Below are 24,303 nucleotides of genomic sequence, written 5' to 3' on the forward strand. Positions count from 1 at the left end.
TTTAAACACATGTTTATTATGGTATTTTATGAATATTCAGCCATTAGAACCGGGTTGACATTTAATCCTAGGTAAAGCCGCCATGTTTCTACACCCATCACTAAAGTCACAGGATGGGTGCATGTGTTGTCCCGGTTTTATCCACAGTCCGGAAGTTTTTCTGTAAGTTTGTAGAAAGAGAGTTCATTTTAAGTTCTTAACTAGAGATGAGCGAACTTACTGTAAATTCGATTCGTCACGAACTTCTCGGCTCGGCAGTTGATGACTTATCCTGCATAAATTAGTTCAGCTTTCAGGTGCTCCCGTGGCCTGGAAAAGGTGGATACAGTTCTAGGAGACTCTTTCCTAGGAATGTATCCACCTTTTCCAGCCCACCGAAGCACCTGAAGGCTGAACTAATTTATGCAGGAAAAGTCATCAACTGCCGAGCCGAGAAGTTCGTGACGAATCGAATTTACTGTAAGTTCGCTCATCTCTATTCTTAACCATGCATGTCTTGATAAAGAGCTTGGTCCGAGCTAGAAACACATTGAGTGTTGCTACCACTGTGTGATGTCCCAGTACGGGATATAGTCACGTACAGTACTTAGGTCCTGTCAGGTTGAGTCCCTCTGTGTCCTAGGGGCCCTCCTGCAGTGTCTCCCCATAGTAATATATATTATGTATAGTGTTATGTGTGTTATGGATAAAGGACCTTTAAGGACCTTTCAGTTAGTCACATGATAATGTGTTCACCTGATGTGTTTGTTACCCAGAGAGCACCAGCTAACCAGATGACCTGCAGCTTGACCTATGGGCTTCTTGCTCAGCCCCCCTTTATAAGAGGGGCAGCCATTACAATCTCTCTCTTAGATCCTGAGGCACAGTAAAGACCAGACATCTCAGAGCCAGTGTCCAGCACATCTGGAGGCCTCAAGCCTAACCTCCAACCACATGTCAGTAAGTCATGACTATGTCTGCTGTCACTATCTACAACCCAGTCCAGTCTAAAGTCAAGTCTATTTTAGTTTGCGTGGCTGAACTAAAGTCTATCAAAGTCAGTACTAGTCCCAGCAAGCTGCGAGGTCCTTCTGTGTTACTGGCCACCTCTCTGGGATCCTGGTCTAGCTGTAAAGACTATTTCCATCTGTCTACCTTAGTAAACCTACCGTTAACCCTTACCTGGTCTTGGACTATTATTGCCCTGCCTAACATTGGGATAGCTGTCCTACCGTTCGGGTGTTTACCGGGAAAACCACGCCCTGGCGTCACGAACATTTAGAGGTTAATAACACCTTGCCCCTGGGCTACAACATCTGCACCATACAATTCACCTTCGCACCCGAAACACCCCGAGGCTTCGCCACAACTGTATGTATGATGTAAAAATAAAACACCATTTTATGGGACAAGTGCCAGGACTGGAGGATTTTTGTGAACCAAGAATAACAACAGGCAGGGATGAAGGGACTTACAAATATGTTAAAAATCGCATAGTCTATCACATGGAAAGGGGCTGCTAAAAACAACATGGGCCATTTTAGCCCTAAAGGAAAGATTGAAGGACCATAACATGTATAGAGACAGAGGGGATATGATAGAGACTTTATATACATAAAGAGAATCAACACGGTAAAGGAGGAGATTTATATAGAAGAAAAACCACCACAAGAGGACGTAGCTTTATATTAGAGGGGAACGTTTTATGCAGTTATATCAGGAAGTATTACTTTACTGAGAGAGTAGTGGATGCATGGAATAGTCTTCCGGCAGAAGTGGTAGTGTGGTTTTCAGGTTCCGGAAAAAAACACACGCCCGGATTCTCCGCTATCCCACCGGCTAGTAGTGAATAAAGAGTCCACAACCAGTTCTGGGTAAACGGAGGCTTTACTGAGTATAAGACAGATGGAATTATCTTCATAGCTAAGGCCAGAATTCCCAGTGAGGTGGCCAGGACCCAGAAGGACCTCGCAGCTTGCTGGACCAATATACTTATAATTAACTTGACTTGTAATTAGACTTGACTATGTGCAGTACTTGACTAACTTCAGTGACAGCAGACATAGACATAGACTTGAGACTTACTGGAGAGACTGTAGCTTTTGGGCCTTCCAGATGCTGGACACTTGTCCTGAGATCTCTGGTGGTTGCTGTCTCAGCAAAGACTTGCTCTCAAAAGAGAGTGATGGTACAAGAGACTGAATTGTATATAGTGGGGGGGCTGCACTAAAGCCCATTGGTCAAGCTGTGGGTCATAGGTTAAGCTGGTGCTCTCTGGGAGAACATGTGACAACAAATCATGTGACTGCTTAACATAACATGTGACAAACTTACAGGTACTTGAGGCCTCCCACAGGTCCGTTATACTATCCAGACATAGGAATCCTGTCTATACATTAAAGTGACGTACACACCATATAAAACAACAGGGGGAGCTCCCAGGTCACCTGACAGGGCCTACAGGTGGTACAGGACCGTGTACCTGTACTGGGCCATCACACATAGTCTCACTGCTCTTATAGTAAAGAATCCCGGTATGTGATATAGGTGAAACCTTCTTTCCTCCAGATGTAGAGGATGCCCCCATGTCATAGTATTCAGGATACTGGGCAGACTAGATGGGCCGATGCCCGGGAATTCTGGACAGACGTTCCTTTGCACAGTTCAGATGTAAGGATTTTATTATCCCTACTGGTTTTGGCACAATGGGAGCTCTCAGGCTTGAGGACATACCTAGTAAAACAAGAGAGTAGATCTGATGTGTACACGGAAGCAGATAGAACAGTGTGGGGGGCTTCAACTAAAAAGACCCTGGGAAAGAGTCTATAAATAACTGTGGTGGTCAGCACTTTGCACTGAAAAGTAAATGAGCGCTGAATGACTTTTGTCGCTATCGTTATTGCTGCTTTCCTTTATTCCTCTTCTATTGAAGACGGTTCATTGAAACTCCTACAGTTTGGGCCTTAGTTTTTATTCAGTATTTACTACAGCACCAGTCCTACCACCTAGTCATCAAAAAACAAGGCGAGAAGTCAAAAATCAAGGGCTAAGACAATTCTGACCTTAAAGACCACAGGATTTTTTGTTGTTGTTGTTTTTTCCTCATTGCATTCTATCAGTCACTGTTTTTTTTATATTTATTTCTATAGATGTTAAAGGGGTTATCCAGAAAAAAAACTTATATATATCTCAACTGGCTCCAGAAAGTTAAACAGATTTGTAAATTACTTCTATTAAAAAATCCTAATCATTTCAGCACTTATGAGCTGCTGAAGCTGAGTTGTTCTTTTCTGTCTAAGTGCTCTCTGATGACACCTGTCTCGGGAACCGCCCAGAGTAGAAGTAAATCCTCATAGCAAACCTCTTCTACTCTGTGCAGTTCCCGAGACAAGCAGAGATGTCAGCAGAGAGCACTGTTGCCAGACGGAAAAGAACAACTCAACTTCAGCAGCTGATAATGATTGGAAGGATTAAGATTTTTTTTAATAGAAGTAATTTACAAATCAGTTTAAATTTCTAGAGCCAGTTGAGATAGATATATATATATATATATATATATATATATATATATATATTTATATATTATATATTTTCCTGGAATACCCCTTTAAGGGCATTGTTTTTTGTGGGACAAAGTTTCAGGACTTTTAAGATTTTTTTTGAGGGACGGAACGTCCCTCAAAAAAAATCTTAAAAATCCTGAAACTTCTAACTTAAGTTTTATAAAGACAGAAAGCATAAATAATTCACTAGCCCCATAGATTATAGAGTTTTATTTTTTTTACTCCTTTTACATGTTTACAATAATTGACTAATAACTTTATTATATGTGTCAATACAAGTTAGGGGGTAGCTCATTTGTGTATTTTTTTCAATGAAATATTTTTTGGTTCAATAAAAATCACTTGTGTTTTTTGGATACCATTTTATTTAATCATATTTTTTTTCATCTCTTTAGATTTTTACTCATTATTTTTTTACTATAATGTAATTTTGTGTACAGACATCTATTAGGTTCTACCTAAAGTATATTATTAAAGGGATACTCCACCCGTAGACATCTTATCCTCTACCCAAAGGTTAGGGGATAAGATGTCTGATCATGGGGGGGACACCCACAATCTCTGTGCAGCACCCGGTGTTTATTTAGAACGCTGAGAGCAGGCGGCGGGGGTCGTGATGTCACGGCCACGCCCCCTATGACATTATGTCACACCCCCTCAATGCAAGTCTATGGAAGGGGGCATGGCAGCCGCCCCCCCACCCCCCATACTCTGGCATTGAGGGGACATCACGACCCCTGACGCCTGCTCCAAGCGTTAAGAACTAAATGTTACGAACACTGGGGCTGCGGAGAACCCCTTTAGGGTGCCTATGGTAAACTCTCTGAGGTTCAAAAAGCCCTTCCCGACTCCATCGACATCATCGGGCCTGAAGGATTTTTGCCACCTGACCCATCTGTGTTTTTTTTTTATTTAATCCTAAACTTTTTATTTCATTTTTTTTTTAGATTGTTCTTCCAGTCTTATTATGGAACTTTTACTTCTGATTTTTTTTTAACTATATTATAATGGCCTATGCCTATATGACATTAAATTACAGCCTATGTATGTAATATACCGTGAAGGTGTCTATAGTAAACTCTCTAAGGATCATAGAGTCCTTCCTGACTGTCCATGATGGATTTTCAGTGCCCTACTCGTTTGTTCTTGGGGGAATTAGCCAACGTCAGAGTTATGTGGCTGCAGCTTACCCCTCCTCACAGACAATAGATGAACATTCTGCACCATGTATAATGTATCTAGTGTGCATTGACCCTACCAGGGGCTTATATTAGACAGCTGTCATGGTGACATGATAAAGTTGGTCCCATCTTTTGACATTGATGGTGCTGCAGAAGTGGTTATAAAGCCGGCATGGGCATCTCTACAATCATGACCATTGGCACTGGAAGGCAGATGTCAATCACACGGGCATAGCTTCTGAGCCCCACATGACTACCATCTCAGATATAAATGTGGGGAAGTGTCCTGGGTTGTCTCATGAAGATAACGTCTACAAATATATGCCCTATTAGAGCAAATGGATCTCGTAGAGGGGGTTTTCCACTTTGATGCACTAGGCCCCACCATATTGGTCATTGGTCAGCCATCCTCATTGAAGAGTCTGGAGATCTTCCATTTAATGGACTTCTTGAATGGTAATCTGAGACAGTCCACTTGTTAGAGAGACAGTGACTAACAATCTCATTGTAAAGTGAGTGTGGTTGTTGGGTTGTTTATATTCTAGTTACCAGTCTGTCAAATTTGACAATTAGGTAATCACATTTTTTATCATTTTTTTTTTTACCCTTTCGGCAAATGTATTTTTTTTTTACATCAAATACAATACGATTTGCATTGGTATTTAGTAGATTTCTTATTGTAGACATTTAGGTCATTGGAATGCATACAGTGTAGATTTCAGATAGGCAAAAAGGCTACTTTTTTGGCAAATATTTGTATTTTTTTTTTTAGACAGAAAGCAGATTGGATAAACTTTGTGCTTCTAAGCTTCCTCTTTCCAGACCAAGATGAATTCCGATATACACAGGAACCATTCGCCCAGCCAGACTGTCCATTCACCCTTCCAAGTAAGGCTTTTCAGCTACATTACAAACTACACCCAGGCCAGCTTCCTCTATATATCACGGCTCTCCTGCTAAGCACTCTAGAGGAAGTATAGCAAGGACCCTGCCGAGAGTCATAAATAAAATACTCTCTCCTGAGTGAAGAGGCATTGAGGAAATCACAGCTTCTAGATACCTACATAGGACACAATAGAATGCAAAGCCATTCAAACAAAAACACCATAGGATTTGGCAACGAGTCAGCTTATATATTTTACTATTGCCGTCCAATACCTACAATAGATAGGCCCGATGACACATGTGCGATGAAAGGCAAGGGTAACTTACAAGGGTTTTGTTCTCAATGAATTATAACCTGTTCCCACCATAGAGAAAAGAACTTTAGCCACAGACGCCCGTGGAAATCATCTGTTGAAACTTCATAAATCAGCCGATTACCATGCAAAAAATGAGATCTGACCCCTGCAGACACATCCATCCTCTCGATGTACCCCCTCTACATATGGAGAACCAAGGGCATTGAAGTCCCCAGCCTAAGGTCAACCTATAAAGCATGGCCAGGCCAACCTAGAGTGAGGTCCGAGAGAGGATTCTGAAGAAGGAACCTGCTCTTTTCGCTATAGTGAATTAAGTTCAACTCACCGTGACCTCCTCTTTAGTAAAAGGAAACCATACATTTCCTTTACTATCAGCAACCTACAACAACAGGAATGATTCACAGGCCTTTTCGGAGGATAGACATTATGGCTTTTTATGAAGGCCGTTCTTCTGTCTGAGAAAGTCTGTCTGCAAGCTTTTAGTGCATGGAATTAAAAATCAGACTCTCCTTACATCTAAAGAGCAGATCACAACAAAGGGGACGGCTGAAAGCCTTCTCACTTACCCCCGAACAAAGCAAGAGGCCTACAACATCTCATCCATTTTATGGCTCAACGTATACAGAGCAGGAAAGGCCATAACCTAAGACAAGCCATGAACCTCCAGCCATAATGCCCAGGAAGCCCTGGTAGATAGAACTTCCAATTTTGTAGTAGAGTAGTACAAGACATTGGGTCCTTGAGCTCTGAAGGGCCTTTTTCTCACTATAGCTTTTTATGGTATTTTGGTACATATACATACCACCAAGATACAGTATACAGGGATGCTTTATTCACCATTTTAGGGAAAGCGGTGGCACTGCTAGAGGGAGATGTACTGTAGCTAAGCCTTCATTTACCCAAGTCATAAACCAGATCCATGCCCTAGCACATTGTGGTGAGGGTGCGATGAAAGGGCAGATGTTATTACCCTAGAGGCAGATGGCATTAACCCCTTGTGTTCGTGACGCCAGGGCGTGGTTATCCTCTACACCACCCGAGGTATGGCAGCTGGTTCCTGGGCCAGACGTGGGGCAAATAATCACTCCGATACAAAGTTACGGAACAACAGCAACTTTACTGAGGCAGACAGATGGAATCGTCTTTACAGCTCATTTAGGCCCAAGGAAATGACCAGTGACTTTAGAGACTTGCAGGCTCGCTGGGACTTGTAGTGGACTTGGACTGAATTATGCAGACCCACGCTGACTTTAGCAGACTTGACTGACTTGACTATGATTAGACTACACCCCTGTGGTTGCTTACCAGGCTTTGGGGCACCAAAGGGGCACCCGGTGATTGAAGCGTGGCTGTGTGGTTAGGCCTTGGTCTCTCTCAGGACACCAGACACTCTCAGGTCTTGACTGTACTGTACTCAGCACAGAACTCCACTGACTGAACTAGCTCCTCCCTTGTATTTAAGGGAGCAATTTGGAGAGGTCCTATAGGTCACCCACAAGTCACCTGGTCACTGGCACCTTCCCTAGTTGCCCAGGAATTGGTAACAACATTTAAAGGCATATGAACATTAGAAAGACAAATCAATAAATAACATAGGACACTGTTAACCATTTAGGATACACATAATGAAGGTGGACTCAGGAGACACTGAAATAGAGTCCGCCACACAGGACAGAAAGGGTACAGGACAGCAAATCCTGCACTGGGCCACCCCAACATTATCTAAATACCCTGGCTTGTTGGGTGCTTACTGGAACAAGCACATTCTTCACCAGTTTCCCCTACAGATATGCTCCTATATTAGAGGAGTATCCATGTAATACATTATATACAGTAACATTTCAATTTAAAGTGGACCTAAAGTTTTACAAAAGTTTTGACATGTCATAAGTTGTGATCAGTGTGGGTCCAGGTGTTGAGACCAGGGCCGGTTTTAGGCTTAGCGTGGCCCTGGGCAAAATTGAAGGTGAGGCCCCAAATGTCTTAATAGTGCACTAACCAGTTTTGCACATTTTTGGTCACTTCAAATACCATAAAAAATATCTAAAAAGCAATTGAAAAGTCCCATCAAAACAAAAAGGGTGCCGATAAAAACTACAAATCACAGCGCAAAAAATTACCCTCATCCATCCCCATATACAGAAAAATAAATGACTTATAGGGATCAGAATAGTACAATTTTGAACATTTTTGTACAAAAACTAAAGTAGTAGAAACAAAAAACTATATAAATTGGGTATTGTTGTAACCGTATAGACCTACAAAATACAGATAGTGTGTCGCTTTTACTGAAAGGTGCACTGCGTAGAAACAGATGCCCCCAACATTTACAAAATGGCGTTGTAATATTGAGGATGTGAACCAGTGCGTGGTATGACATGGCATGTCTGCCAACCAGCACAACTACAAGCAGCCACTGCTCTTTGTGGCAGAGGGCACCACCACCATCGTGCCTGATCCTGAGATGGTGAGGTGATGGAGTTCCATGCGCCCCCCAAACAAATTTGCGTCCGCTCCTCCTCTCAGGTCTCCGGACATTTCTAAACCGGCTCTTCAATATACATTTCTTGCCTCCGCCTCCCGGCTCTGTATTACTGGCTGCTGCGGCCTCTGATCCTCCCACCTGCCTGACTTCCATCATCCTGACAGTGTTCTCACTCCCATCATTCTCACACTAAGGCCCCTTACACACTGCCATTGCTACCTATCGAGAACGGCCGTTAAAGTCTCTTTTTTTTCAGATGAATTTAACGGTCGTTCTTGCAACGGGGAGCAACGAGGCGTGCCCCCTCCCATAGACTTGCATTGAGGGGGATTGATGTCATGAGGGGGCCGAGCTATGACGTCACGAGCTCCTGTTGCCGGGTCCAGTGTTCGGAACAGTTTGTTCCAAATGCTGAGCAGCGGAGTACCCCCTTAACCCATAAGGACGCAGGGTTTTTCCGTTTTTTCATTTTCATTTTTTCCTCATCACCTTCTAAAAATCATAACGCTTTCAATTTTGCACATAAAATTCCATCCGATGTCTTATTTTTTGCGCCACCAATTCTACAGTGCAGTGACATTGATCATTTTACCAAAAAATCCACGGCGAAATGGGAAAAAAAATTCATTGTGCGAGAAATTTGAGGAAAAAATTCCATTTTGTAACTTTTGGGGGCTTCCGTTTCTACACAGTGCATTTTTCGATAAAAATTACATGTTATCTTTTGTCGTATTTCTGAAAAAAATCATAACTATATGCAGGAAAATGTACACGTTAAAAATTTTCATCTTCTGACCCCTATAACTTTTTTATTTTTCTGCGTATGGGCCGGTATGAGGGCTAATTTTTTGCGCCGTAATTTGAAGTTTTAATCGGTACCCTTTTTGTATTGATCGGACTTTTTGATTGCTTTTTATTCATTTTTTCATTATATAAAAAGTGACCAAAAATACGCTATTTTGGACTTTTGCATTTTTTTTTGCGCGCACACCGTTGACCGTATATTAACAATATATTTTTATAAATAGGACATTTCCGCACACACTGATACCACATATGTTTATTTTTATTTACACTGTTTGTTTTTTTTATGGGAAAAGGGGGGTGATTCAAACTTTTATTAGGGAAGGGGTTAAATGACCTTTATTAACTTTTTTTTTTCACTTTTTTTATGCAGTGTTATAGCTCCCATAGGGGACTATAACACTGCACACACTGGTCTTTTACACTGTTCACTGCAAAGCCATAGCTTTGCATTGATCAGTGTTATAGGCGGTTGATTGCTCAAGCCTGTATCTCAGGCTTGGGGCGATCAATCGCCGATCGGACGTGACGGAGCAAGGTAAGGAGACCTCCGCTGGCATGCTAGCTGATCAGGACATTGCAATGGTCCCAATCAGCCCGACTGAGCTGCCAGGAAGCTTTCACTTTCATTTTAGACGTGGCGATCAACTTTGATTGCAGTGTCAAAAGGGTTAATAGCGCGCGGCACAACGATCATTGCCGCACGCTATTAGCCCAGGGTCCCAGCTATCATTAGCCGCCAAGACCAACCCAGTATGACGCGGGGTCACGCCGTAACCCTGTTTCATTTACCGGGAGCCGAGGTAGAGCTTACAGGTACGCCCTACGTCCTTAAGAGGTTAAGGTCTCTGAAGTCACTGGTCACCTCCATGGGCCTAGCTGAACTGTATAGACTGTACCATCTGTCACTCAGTAAAGCTACCGTTGTCCGTAACTTGGCGTCTGAGTCATTATTGCCCCGTGCCTAGCCCAGGATCCAGCGGTATACCTCCGGGTGGCATTGAGGATAAACCATGCCCTGGCGTCACGAATACAAGGGGTTATTGCCATCTGCCCCTGGGGTAATTCCATCTGCCCTGCATCTCACATCCTCTAACACAAATGGCTACCTAGAGGGGCTAGCTGGGTGTAGCGGGCACAGCTGGCTATAATGGTGGATAGTTGGAGAGTATTGGTGAAGCTAGGGTTAGCAGTGATGTCTCATGTTTGGTCAGGTTCCCCAAAACGTTGCTTCATTGGACTGTTAGTGCATTTATTGGGTGGATAGTTTTCGGGGGGGGCTTCTTATGAGGGCACTTTACGGGTTAACTTGAGTTTATGTAGCGTCCCGGAGGCATGGCAGCTTCATATGTCAGGGCTCTTCCTGTTTCTGTAATAAAAAATGAACAAACACATTGTTTTTGAAAATCAAGATTCTGAAGAGCTGGAAATTGAGGGGACGTAACACACTGAGCGTTCCCTGTTTCTGCTATTTCCATTGTGCTGTCACTTGGCCTCGGTATGGTGGGAACACGGAGATGATGTGCACCGTGCAGATGGGTGTCATGTGACCCCTCTTTGATGAGCGACCAGGGAGGAAGTAAGGCCGTGTCAGAATTCTTATTTCTGGGCGAGTGCCTGACTATATAATAAAACTGCAGGAGACTGATGATATCTGGGGGGAAAAAAAGTCATCGATAACCTCCAAGAAATGAATCTCCATTGTCTTATGTAAGATATGTTATTGTCATTCTGGAATGGGCGAGGATTCTTGTGTAATGGAGAGGAACCACAAGATTTCATTATATAAAACAGGACACTGTATGTGCTCACTCTGCATGAGGCCCTGTTCACATGTATAGCGAAAAATAAAGGGAACCATCAGTGCATATATAGAATACAAACCTGGTTGCGTACTGTATGGCGGCATTATTTAGTCATTGTATGGAACTGTAGTGGGAACATGGCATAAGCAGCGTTTGGTAGTATCTCTTTTGAGCACTGGATAATGCTACTGTTTGGACACTGTAATACTGTATTTATAAACTGTATTGTTTTACTGTATATTTTTTTTCGAATGACTATGGCTGTTATTTTCAATGAAATCGGGACCAAAGTGTTGAAATCCAGTTTATATAGAAAGAAATACATTATATACCATATATACTCGAGTATAAGCCGACCCGAATATAAGCCGAGGCCCCTAATTTCACCCCAAAAACCCAGGAAAAGTTATTGACTCGACTATAAGCCTAGGGTGGGAAATACATCATCCCCATGTCATCATCCAGACCCCCGTCATCATCCAGACCCCCGTCATTAACACCCCCTCATCATCACCCTGTCATTATCACCCCTGTCATCATTACCCTGTCATTTTCACCCCCGTCATGATCACCCTGTCATCATCCCCCTGTCATCATCCAGACCCCCGTCATCATCATCCCCATCATCATTCCCCCCCTTCATCATCACCACCTGTCAATCCCTTCATCAGTGGTCTTCAACCTGCAGACCGCCAGATGTTGCAAAACTACAACTCCCAGCATGCCCGGACAGCCATCGGCTGTCCGGGCATGCTGGGAGTTGTAGTTTTGAAACGTCTGGAGGTCCACAGGTTGAAGACCACTGCGGCCTTCGTCATCATCCAGACCCCCCTTTAGTTTTCTACTCACCTCCCCTCGGTGGGAAGGAAGGGTGAGATGGTCCGGGCCATCTATGCTGCAGGGACCATCCGGTGGGGAGGGTTAGTCGTTCCGGGATGTCCATTTTCACCGGGAGGCCCTCTTCTCCACTCCGGGCCGCCCCGGACTAGTGACTTTGCCTTGACGACGACGCACAGGGACGTCCGTGCGCAGCAGACATACCTGCGCATGAACGTCCCTGTGCGTCGTCGTCAAGGCAACATCACTAGTCCGGGGCCGGCCCGTGGCGGAGAAGAGGGCCTCCCTGTGAAAATGGACAGCCCGGAACGACTAACCCTCCCCACCGGACGGTCCCTGCAGCACAGATGGCCCGGACCAGCTCACCCTTCCTTCCCACCGAGGGGAGGTGAGTAGAAAACTAAAGGGGGGGTCTGGATGATGACGAATTTCGCAGTGGTCTTCAACCTGCAGACCTCCAGATGTTTCAAAACTACAACTCCCAGCATGCCCGGACAGCCGATCAGATAGCTTACCGTATATACTCGAGTATAAGCCGACCCGAGTATAAGCCGAGACCCCTAATTTCAACCCAAAATCCCAGGAAAAGTTATTGACTCGAGTATAAGCCTAGGGTGGGAAATACCTCATCCCCCCCTGTCATCATCCAGACCCGTCATTAACATCCTCATCATCCCCTTGTCATCATCCCACACATCCCCCCTTCATCATCCCCTTGTCATCATCCCACACATCCCCTTATCATCCCACACATCCCCCCTTCATCATCCCCTTGTCATCATCCCACACATCCCCCCTTCATCATCCCCTTGTCATCATCCCACACATCCCCTTATCCCACACATCCCCCCTTCATCATCCCCTTGTCATCATCCCACACATCCCCTTATCCCACACATCCCCCCTTCATCATCCCCTTGTCATCATCCCACACATCCCCTTGTCATCATCCCACACATCCCCCCTTCATCATCCCCTTGTCATCATCCCACACATCCCCTTATCATCCCACACATCCCCCCTTCATCATCCCCTTGTCATCATCCCACACATCCCCTTATCATCCCACACATCCCCCCTTCATCATCCCCTTGTAATCATCCCACACCCCCCCCCTTCATCATCCCCACCCCCCTTCATCATCCCCACACCCCCCCCCCCTTCATCATCCTCTTCTCATCATTCGCCCTCAGTGGTCTTCAACCTGCGGACCTCCAGAGGTTTCAAAACTACAACTCCCAGCAAGCCCGGGCAGCCATCGGCTGTCCGGGCTTGCTGGGAGTTGTAGTTTTGAAACCTCCGGAGGTCCGCAGGTTGAAGACCACTGCGGCCTTCAACATCATCCAGCCCCCTCTCACCCCCTTTAGTTCTGAGTACTCACCTCCGCTCGGCGCTGGTCCGGTCCTGCAGGGCTGTCCGGTAAGGAGGTGGTCCGGTGAGGAGGTGGTCCGGGCTGCTATCTTCACCGGGGGCGCCTCTTCTCCGCGCTTCCGGCCCGGAATAGAGCCGTTGCCTAGACAACGACGCATCTGCGTCGTTGTCAAGGCAACGTGACTATTCTGAGGCCGGGCCCGAAGCGCTTAGAAGAGGCCTCCCCGGTGAAGATAGCAGCCCGGACCACCTCCTCACCGGACCACCTCCTTACCGGACAGTCCTGCAGGACCGGACCAGCGCCGAGCGGAGGTGAGTACTCAGAACTAAAGGGGGTGAGAGGGGCTGGATGATGTTGAAGGCCGCAGTGGTCTTCAACCTGCGGACCTCCGGAGGTTTCAAAACTACAACTCCCAGCAAGCCCGGACAGCCGATGGCTGCCCTGGCTTGCTGGGAGTTGTAGTTTTGAAACCTCTGGAGGTCCGCATGTTGAAGACCACTGCGGGTGGGGGAGTTCACTCGAGTATAAGCCGAGGGGGGTGTTTTCAGCACGAAAAATCGTGCTGAAAAACTCGGCTTATACTCGAGTATATACGGTATTTCATTTTTTAAAAGAAAAATGAAAGAAGCGATCTGATTGGTTGCTATGGGCAACTCAGCATTTTTTCCTCTGGACAGGTTTTGATAATTCTCCCCCCAGGTGAATATTTTTACTAATAAACCAATGGACCTTGTATAAGTATTGTTACAATGGAGGGAACCTTTTGAGTTTGGTGATATGGCTTCCTGCAGGTAAAGCGGAGGTCCTCCATAAGCAAACTGTCCTGCTGGGTAAATACTGTCGGCAAGGTGATAGATATCCTTATTATGCAAAGTGCAAACACTGCGACACAGACAACGATACTTACACACGTCCCGCACATTGTTTTCTCATGGCTATTCCCTTGCATGTATTTCATTTGCTGTCCCCGGGGATAATGTAGATGGTACAGAATGGAAATCTAAGAATCCTGTGCAAATAGTATCTTTCTAGTGGCTTTTGTTTGTAAAATAGCATTTGGTTTACAATGGGATTTATGTTTTACTGGATTACTAAAATCCAAGGCCGCTCTACATATAATACTGGATTTTCCCATAGGTCGAGTTTAAAGAGGTTATCCAGGAAAAAACTATATATATGTATATATATATATATATATATATATATATATATATATATATCAACAGGCTCCAGAAAGTTAAACAAATTTGTAAATTACTTCTATTAAAAAATATTAATCCTTTCAGTACATATGAGCTGCTGAAGTTGAGTTTTTCTTTTCTGTCTAAGTGCTCTCTGCTGACACCTGTCTCGGGAACTGTCCAGAGTAGAAGCAAATCCCCATAGCAAACCTCTTCTACTCTGTGCAGTTCCCGAGACAAGCAGAGATGTCAGCAGCGAGCACTGTTGCCAGAAAATGTATCCTTCCCTATAGGACCTAGACCAGAACTGACCAACCTTCCCCCACAAAGTCATGTTCCATTAAAGGGGTATTCCAGGAAAAAAAAAATACATTTTTAATATATTAACTGGCTCCAGAAAGTTAAACAGATTTGTACATGACTTCTATTAAAAAATCTTAATCCTTCCAATAATTATCAGCTGCTGAAGTTGAGTTGTTCTTTTCTTTCTGGAAACAGTGCTCTCTGCTGACATCTCTGCTTGTCTCTCGGGAACTGCACAGAGTAGAAGAGGTTTGCTATGGGATTTGCTTCTACTCTGGACAGTTCCCGAGATAGGTGTAATCAGAGAGCACTTAGACAGAAAAGAACAACTCAACTTCAGCAGCTGATAATTATTGGAAGGATTAAGATTTGTTAATAGAAGTAATTTACAAATCTGTTTAACAGTCTGGAGCCCTTAGGCCTGACAAAGCGGGAAGGTGCGATACAGTGCTGTCGCCCGCTGTGATGTGAGAATACCCCCCCCAGCTTGTGTATTCCATCTACCTGCCCTCCCGCTGATGTCCTCATGTGTCCTGTAATCTGTGAGTCTCAATAAAAGTTGCATCTGTGTCCGCAATTTGCATCTGTGTCCGTTTCTTTGTTCTTTGGAGAAGGTCTAATTTACAAATCTGTATAACTTTCTGGCATCAGTTGATTTAAAAAAAAAAAAAAATTTCCACCGGAGTACCCCTTGAAGGAGGACCTGTTCAGCCTCTTGACATATCTGTTTTAGCACATACATATATTCATCTCTTCTTAGATTGATGCGTTGTATCATACAACTGTTATTCCTCCTGGAAATGTATGAACAAATATAGCAACTTAACATTACCGTTCCACTTGTCAATTGGGCGTGTCCCCAGATATTCTGAAGCTATCAGCACTGATTGGACAGGGTCAGGCTGAGTAGGGACACTCCCCTTTAACAAAAAAAAAAATGGTAACACCCACTTGGTAATCTATACAAACATTTCCAGGAGGAAAAAAAGAGGACTGACACAACACAGAGTTGAGAGAATCCCCCAAATTGTTATATTTTGAAGAATACAAACAGGCTGGAGCATTAGGAAAATGTCTACCAAAGAAGCTGCCTGTAAGGCTGGGTACACACATGTGGTGTGGGGTGTGATGCTAAGGGCAGATGGAATTACACTAGGGGCAGATGGCATTAGCCCCTTGTATTCGTGATGCCAGGGCAGGGTTTATCCTCAATACCACGCAAAGGTATACTGCTGGATCCTGGGCTAGGCACGGGGGAAATAATGACTCCGACACCAAGTTACGGACAACGGTAGCTTAACTGAGGTTAGATAGGTGGAAAAGTCTATACAGTTCAGCCAGGGCCCACGTAGGTGACCAGTGACTTCAGAGACCTTAAGCGATTTCTGGGACTTGTAGTAGAGGTGGACAATTTAGTGCAGGCCACGTTGACTAGACAGGTGACTTTGACTTGACTGACTTGTGACTGACAAGACTGTGACTGTGGTTACTTGCAGGTTTGTAGCTTGTGGCTGCAGACTGGACTTGAGGCCTCCTATGACTCCGGACTTACACTTAGGCTCGACTTGACTGGAACTCAGCAAAGAATAAGAGAGAGTGCAGAGGCCCCACCCAGGACTTTTATGGAGGAGGCTCTGGGGGGATCCCATTGGTCACCCCTAGGTCACCTGGTCACTGATACCTCCTGGGTAACAATCACATGACAACTCACATGGTAAACAGTCTTAACGATATAACACTCTTACATATATGACATTCGGATTATATACAATTACAATAAACAGATGCAGGGGGAGGGGGGCAGGGGACACTGCAGGAGGCTGCCTGACAGGACAGCAAGGGTACGAGGTAACACCTCCCGTACTGGGCCACCACACACATATATATGGGGGAGATTTATCAATCCCTGTCCAGAGGAAAAGTTGCCCAGTTGCCCATAGCAACCAACCAGATGTCTTCATAAATTTTTCAGAGGCCTTGTTAAAAATGAAAGAAGCGATCTGATTGGTTGCTATGTGAAACTTTTTGATAAATCTCCCCCTGTATAGTACTTTGGTCAGTATTTTTTAGCCAAAACCAGGAGCCGGTCCAAAACACAAAAAAAGAGGCAAGTCTTTCCGTTATAGTTTTCTATGTCGGTTCCCTTTTTGGTTTTGGCAAAAATACTAAACAAAAAGAGGACCAAAAAGTGACCAAAATACTATATGTAAGCCCGGACCTGAAGAGCGTATAATCTAATGCTGAATGAATATTAATAAGCCTTGCATCCGCAGCTTTATGTAATGCGTTGGCGCAACCCAAATAACCGGCGGTAATCGTAATCCTAGCATACAAAATAGAGAAGCAATAAGCATATAAAGAATTGCAGACGTCTTCGTGTTTCTAATAGGACCTCTCTCCAGGATTTGGGAAATGTTCCCGACTCGCAGAAGAATCTTTGAAAGGATTCCATAATGTGTCAAAGGAAACCAGAGAGTCTCCCACACACTTGGAGCAGGAAGATAACACTGAGCTGTTATCCAGCCGCACTGCGAGCTCCGGATCAGTTTCACATGTTGCTTTCTAACTAAAATAGTTTGTATGAAAAAGAAATGTATTTTCAAGCCTCCCTGGCTGGGATTCAGAGCAGTATTCTTTTTCTGTGTCTCCGGCCTGCATCCTGTATGCAGTTACCTCATCGAATATCTGCCGCCTACTCATGGAGCGTTAACTTCTTCGTGACTGTGTGGTGGTGGCCATAGTCCCCTGGCCCTGTTTTGCCGCATAGAATTAAAGGGGTAGTCCAGTGGTGAAAAACTTATCCCCTAGCCCAAGGATAGGGGATAAGTTTGAGATCGCGGGGGTCCGACCACTGGGGCCCCCTGCGATCTCTCTGTACGGGGGCCAGGCTCTCAGGCCAGATAGCGAGTGTCGACCCCCGCACGAAGCGGCGGCCGACACGCCCCCTCAATACATCTCAATGGCAGAGCCGGAAATTGCCGAAGGCTCTGCCATAGAGTTGTATTGAGGGGGCGTGTCGGCCGCAGCTTCGTGCGGAGGTCGACACGCCCCCTTCCTGCGGGCTGTCGGGGCTCCGTACAGGAGATCGCAGGGGGCCCCAGCGGTCGGACCCCCGCGATCTGCAACTTCTCCCCTATCCTTAGGATAGGGAATAAGTTGTTCACCACTGGGTCACCACTGGACTACTCCTTTAAAAAATGTTTTAACTAACAGTGCACGTCTTAAGTTTTATTGTAGACCATGTGGGTCAAACATGTCATGACCACCATAGGCTCTTCATGTTTTCCTTAAAGAGCCCCCTAGTTTAAGGGCTTTAAAGCATACTTGTCAGATCCTCCAACCTCACCCCCAAAAAAAAAATGTTACATGTTGCTCAGTACCTCATCCGGATCATATACATCTCATCACATTTTTGTGTCTACAACCTATATTTCTCGCAGAATTACCTTTATTCACTTGCCATCATGGCTCAGTGAGGTTTCTGTCTATGCAGAGGCATGGGGCGTGTCCCTCTCTTCTCCTCACTGTGATGACTCATCCCCCTCCCTCACTCTGCTCTGACTCACAGAGGTCAGGGAGCAAGCACAGCAGCTCTGGACCTGCCTGCAGCCCTGTCAATCACTCATGGTGCCCATGATGTGTCGATGACCACTGGACACTACAGGACTGGTATGTGTAACAGGAGGCAGGGGGACCCCTAGTGGGCACTTTTTTGACTGGCTTCTTGAGTAATGAAATTTTTCTGATGAACCGGCACTCACCGCTTACAGCATAATACATGAGTCTGTGATGTCAGACAAACTTGCAGGAGAACAGGCGCTCTCTTTGAAAAGAGAAATTAACTGGTGTAATGAAGAAAACTGTTCCCTGTAGTGTAATGTGACCCTCCACACCATTTTCTGCTTTACAGCGCGATCCCTTTCACTCCATCCCCACTACCCTCTCTCAGTGGGATGGGGACACAGTTTCTCGGCTCATCTCTCAGCCTTTCTCCAAACTGCTCACCCCACACATCCAACATTCATCCGCTACCTGTTGCAACCCCCAGTGTGTCCTCACTGAAAGGGCATGCTGTGGGAGTTGTAGCCTCCCCACAGGTAGCGGGCGGATGGCAGATGTGCAGCTAAGGTGGGTGAAACATGTGTGGGCGGGTGGGAGAAAGGGCGCTCCTCTGGCTACGCTCCACATTCTGTCTAAGTGGTGAAGAAACTGTGTTTCTGTCCCCGTGAGCGAGGGTATCGGGGATGGAGTAAGGAGGAGTGGGCTGTAACGCTGACACAGTTTTCTTCATTACAGGCACTCTTTGAAAAGAGAAATAAAACGGCACTCACCACTTAAAGCATAATATCTGTATCCGTTACATCAGATGAACTTGCGGGAGAACAGTCTGTTCTCCCGCAAGTTCGTCTGATTCTACGGACACACATATTATGCTGTAAGGGGTGAGTGCCAGTTCTTTTCACTTTTCTTTTTGAAATGCTATTGGAATTATCTTCCTATTTGTATTGAGAACCTCCATATCTGCCAATTAGTGCCACATCTGGTTGTTAACCTTATACAATACTGACAACACTGACTGGTGGTTCTTGACTCATGATACTTACCATCTATTTCTCATTCTGTGTGTTTTGAGTAATTTGATGCATTTTGGTGAAATGTCTTTAAATTTTTCAATTGAAATCTCTAAACCACATAAAGAAAGAAATTTGTGCCTTTTATTGAGAAAAATGGAACAAAAAAATAATAATGCTAGAAAAAAAAAAAAAAAAAGGCCACGAAAAAAGAGTATGTGTGATGGAGGACACGGCAATACCCTTAAGACAACCTGTTGATCATCCAATAATCCATAAATCCTGTTCATCTTGAACCTTATTATCTCTAGCAGAATTTGTGACTAACTGGGCCTGCCATGTCTATGTATACCCACAGAAAGTATGTGAACACCATGCGACAGGAAACCACCATTAATCAAACGCCAAAATAATGAGGAAATGAATTCAACGTATTATGTCATGTTCAGGGCTTTGTATCAAAAGCCCATTCATTCCTTTTCTGCTTTCTAGAACTCAAGCGATTTGGCCCTCACAGTCGCCAATATACAACCATTTTTTCTCAAGACACCTCTTTAAGGAAAACATTAGGCAAAGCCATTGTATAAGTGCAACTTGGGACGTTATTTGGCGTTGGCTCTATTAAGATGGAGGCCCCAATGTGAGCAATAACAAATGGAGAATGCCAGTCTTTATGAGAAAAAGATGGGGCTCCAGAAATGGTAGTAGCGACTTCTAGTCCTTTAGGTAGCGAGTCCTCTAGGGTGAATTTTAAAGAGTCTTTCTGGGTTGGAAAACCCGTTTGCCCTATTAGGGCATTTAGAGGTAATAGAGAAGATCATCTACAATTATTTTCTCCGCTAAACTCCTGAAAAATTACCAGATCACCGATAGTCCCCGTACAAGTGAATGGGGTCCATCGGGACCCGGCAGTAGCCGTTTGCATCCGACCCATTTAAGGGTCCGTTCGGCTCAAGAAAAAAAAAGAGCCAATCGGACCCTTAACGGGTCGGATGCAAAGGCCAATGTGAACCTAGCCTTAAGGAAACCAAGCATCAGATTTTACCATATATAACGTGTGGCAATGCATTACATATACGGTAGTTAAATCTTCATCCTCACCATTCCCAGGAGACGTTCCTGCCCACAGGGATGGTGAGGATATGAAGTTTGTAAGTCTCCCCCGCCACCCTCATATGTAGTCCCCTGGGAGGGGAGTTATACTTACCTAGTCCCATCGGCTGCGCTGTAATCACACCCCCTCAGTGTGATTGACAGCCCTTGTCACCGCTCTGCTCCCTAATCAGACAGAGCAGAGCGGTGACACGAGCTTTCATTCACACAGAGAGGTAATAACGCGTGATTACAACTCAGCCGACGGGACTAGGTAGGTGTAGCTCCCTACTCAGGGGACTACTTACGGGGGCAGCAGGGGAGACTTACGAACTTCACATCCTCACCATCCCTGCAGACAGGTACGTCCCCCGAGGATTGTGAGGATGATAATTTTACCATATATAACGTGTCACAATGAGTTATAGATGGTAAAATCTAATGCTTGGTTCCCTTTAAAAGGAAAGCTTGGTCATAACAAAAAAAAATGGTGTCCTGATTCCAACAGTGTTTTTACTTTCATGCTAAGCCCCACCGCTCCTGAAATATAGGGGTTGGACAAATTCTCATTGATAGAAGAACTTAATACAACCCCATACACTGCCCAAGGAAATCAGCCCGAGAATTGGCCAGCTACACTCAGTCAACTATGCTGTTTGCCCCGCCACAATGGCGTCTATTCATTTAGCTTGAATCTAATAAAACGATTGAGGCACTACCGAGATTTTCATAAAACATCAATGGCTGCCAAGTCCATGGCTGAGCTAAATGTCTATGAATATTAATTCATCCTGTACTATAGTTGACTCTACTGTGTGTGTGGGTGAAGAGGGAACTGAAGGATGTAAAGTTGGGTTCCTTCAATAAAAAACAAGCTAAACAAGTCATCATGAGATACTAGGAGTATAACATGGACCTACTGCCTACTTGGTTATGGAAGGTTGGGAGGGTTCCATTAATTTTTTCCATAGGAATAATTCATATCAATAAAGTCTTCACCAGGGGAATAGACATCTGACAAACTTTTCTTGTATGGGAGTCAATGATGAGTGAGATTCTGGGATGTCTAGGTCTGAGGACACAGATTTTTGGCAGCCAGACTGACATTTTTTAGCTGCTTTTTTCCATGATAAAGAAACTCCACTGAGGTCTTTCTGGAAATAAGCATCCTTGGCTAAGATGGCAGTTACCACCAACAAGACTGGAAAGCCACCACAGGAATGGACAAACATTGCAGACACAGTAAAATATGACACCAGAACCTGACCAAAACTGGGTGCAGGGACATGTTCATGTTAAAGATGTAGAAATAGAGATAGAAATAGCTGATGATATATTTTTTAATCAAAGGTCGGCTGTGCCTCTTTCTGGGTAAAAGAGGTAGTGAAAACCCGAAATACTCAATCATAATGGGGGTGGGTTGCTAATTCCAGACTCTTATTTACAGAGGCGTATCTAGTGCTCCTGCACCCCTTGCGAGGTGCTGTATGAAAAAGGTGGCAACATCTGAAACGCGTGACCGAGTTCACATGTGTCTCTGACTTTTACCTTTAATAAACAGGATGTCTGCACTTTCTACGCTGACACTTTTTTCCTCCATAGGTAGGTATGTCCCTAATTAGGTGTTCCCCCTATAGGCAGTTATGTCATCAGGGAGTTATCCCCCCCAATATGGGGATCAGAGGTCATGGTCTCGGTGTAGGCCACAGGTGTGTGCATACAGGTGAAAGCAGCGTTTGCTTGCCGGTGGAACAAGGGCAAGTGTCATGGATTCCCCGATAGCGAGTAAGCTACTGTAGGCAGTGCGAATGGAAGCGGGAAAAATACGGTTTTAGAGGCGCTGCTCACAGGTGGTCACGAAACGACACTCAGGCCGGCACAGGACAATATATATTTTATTTGCAAAGAATGGACAACGCGTTTTGGCATATACAGGATGCCTTCCTCAGGTCCAATAAGATAGTACACTCTTCGTTGTTGGTAAAGTGGGAGTGTGCTGGTTGGAATCCTGTCAGTTTGCGATACCGGCGTGTCCACCCCGGCACTGCAAACTGACATGATCCCAACCAGCACACTCCCACTTTACCAACAACAAAGAGTGTACTATCTTATTGGACTACTAGTCATTTTTACAGGAGTCCCTGCTCCTCTACAGTAAGCAGTGATGCAATATGCATCACTGCATACTATTCTTACAAGGTGATAAGTGGCAATACAATGCAAGTACTCACTGAGCAAAAGGCATACTACTTACTGTATGACCCAAGGAGGTAAATGGCAAAGCTATCCATTGCCACTTAAAGGGGTAGTCCAGTGGTGAAAAACTTATCCCCTATCCTAAGGATAGGGGATAAGTTTGAGATCGCGGGGGGTCCGACCGCTGGGGCCCCCTGCGATCTCTCTGTACGGGGGCCAGGCTCAGATAGCGGGTGTCGACCTCCGCATGATGCGGCGGCCGACACGCCCCCTCAATACATCTCTATGGCAGAGCTGGAGATTACCGAAGGCAGCGCTTCGGCTCTGCCATAGAGTTGTATTGAGGGGGCGTGTCGGACACGGATTCGTGCGGAGGTCGACACTCCCCCTTCCCGCGGGCTGTCGGGGCTCCGTACAGGAGATCTCAGGGGGCCCCAGCGGTCGGACCACCTGCGATCTCAAACTTATCCCCTATCCTTAGGATAGGGGATAAGTTATTCACCACTGGGTCACCACTGGACTACTCCTTTAACTATTCTCCCTGCACATGGCCAAGCTAGTGAAGGGCCAAATCCAAAGTAGCATCAAATCCAGAAATTTGGCAGCCCAAGCAAAACCTCCCTAAATGGATCATGATCCCCCATAACCTGCCACCTCCAACAATAATTATTTTCCTATGACCTATGAACATTAGTGTTGAGCACGAATATTCGAATAGAGAATTTTTATCGCGAATATCGGCACTTCGCGATTTCGCGAATATAGGGAAATACAGAATATTCGGTATGACAAATATTCGTTTATTTACATTTTTTTCACAGTACACATCACAATGATCCCTCCCTTCTTTTAGCTTGTGGGCCAATGAGAAGGATGCAAATACAGTTGTCAGAGGTTAGCAACATCCATAGCAACCAATAGGGAAGTAGTTACCGTATTTTTCGCCGTATAAGACGCACTTTTTGTTCCCCAAAACTGGGGGGGGGGGGGGGAAAGTCGGTGCGTCTTATACGGCGAATACACACCTATCGCGGCGGTCCCTGCGGCCATCAACGGTCGGGACCCGCGGCTAATACAGGATATTACCGATCGCGGTGATGCCCTGTATTAACCCTTCAGGCGCAGCGATCAAAGCTGACCGCCACGTCTGAAGCGAAAGTGACACTAACCCGGCTGCACCGGGAGGGACCTTACCTGCCTCCTCGGTGTCTGCTCCGTGCCGGGATCCCCTGTATGGCCGGCGCTCTCCTTCGTCATCATCACATCGTCGCGCACGCCACCCCGTCATCCAATAGGAGCGGCGTGCATAGTGACGTGATGGCGGCGACGCAGAGCGAGGATACCGGGCAGCAGAGACGTTCCGGAGCGACGGGGACACCCCGGGGATGCGGCGACAGCGATGGAGGGCGACATCCAGGGCAGCGGTGACGGGTCCGGAGCGGTGGGGACACGTGAGTATTACCTCCTATACCAGTGGTCTTCGACCTGCGGACCTCCAGATGTTGCAAAACTACAACTCCTGGCATGCCCGGACAGCCAACGGCTGTCCGGGCATGCCGGGAGTTGTAGTTTTGCAACATCTGGTGGTCCGCTGGTTGAAGATCTCTGTGACCTATACTTTACATTGTATTCTATATTTTCCTCATTTAAAATTGACTGCGTCTTATATGCCGGAGCGTCCTACAGGGCGAAAAATACGGTATTTGAAAGATATAATCGCACATGCGCATTT

The sequence above is a fragment of the Hyla sarda genome, chromosome 6, assembly GCF_029499605.1.
Source record: "Hyla sarda isolate aHylSar1 chromosome 6, aHylSar1.hap1, whole genome shotgun sequence".
NCBI lineage: Eukaryota > Metazoa > Chordata > Amphibia > Anura > Hylidae > Hyla > Hyla sarda.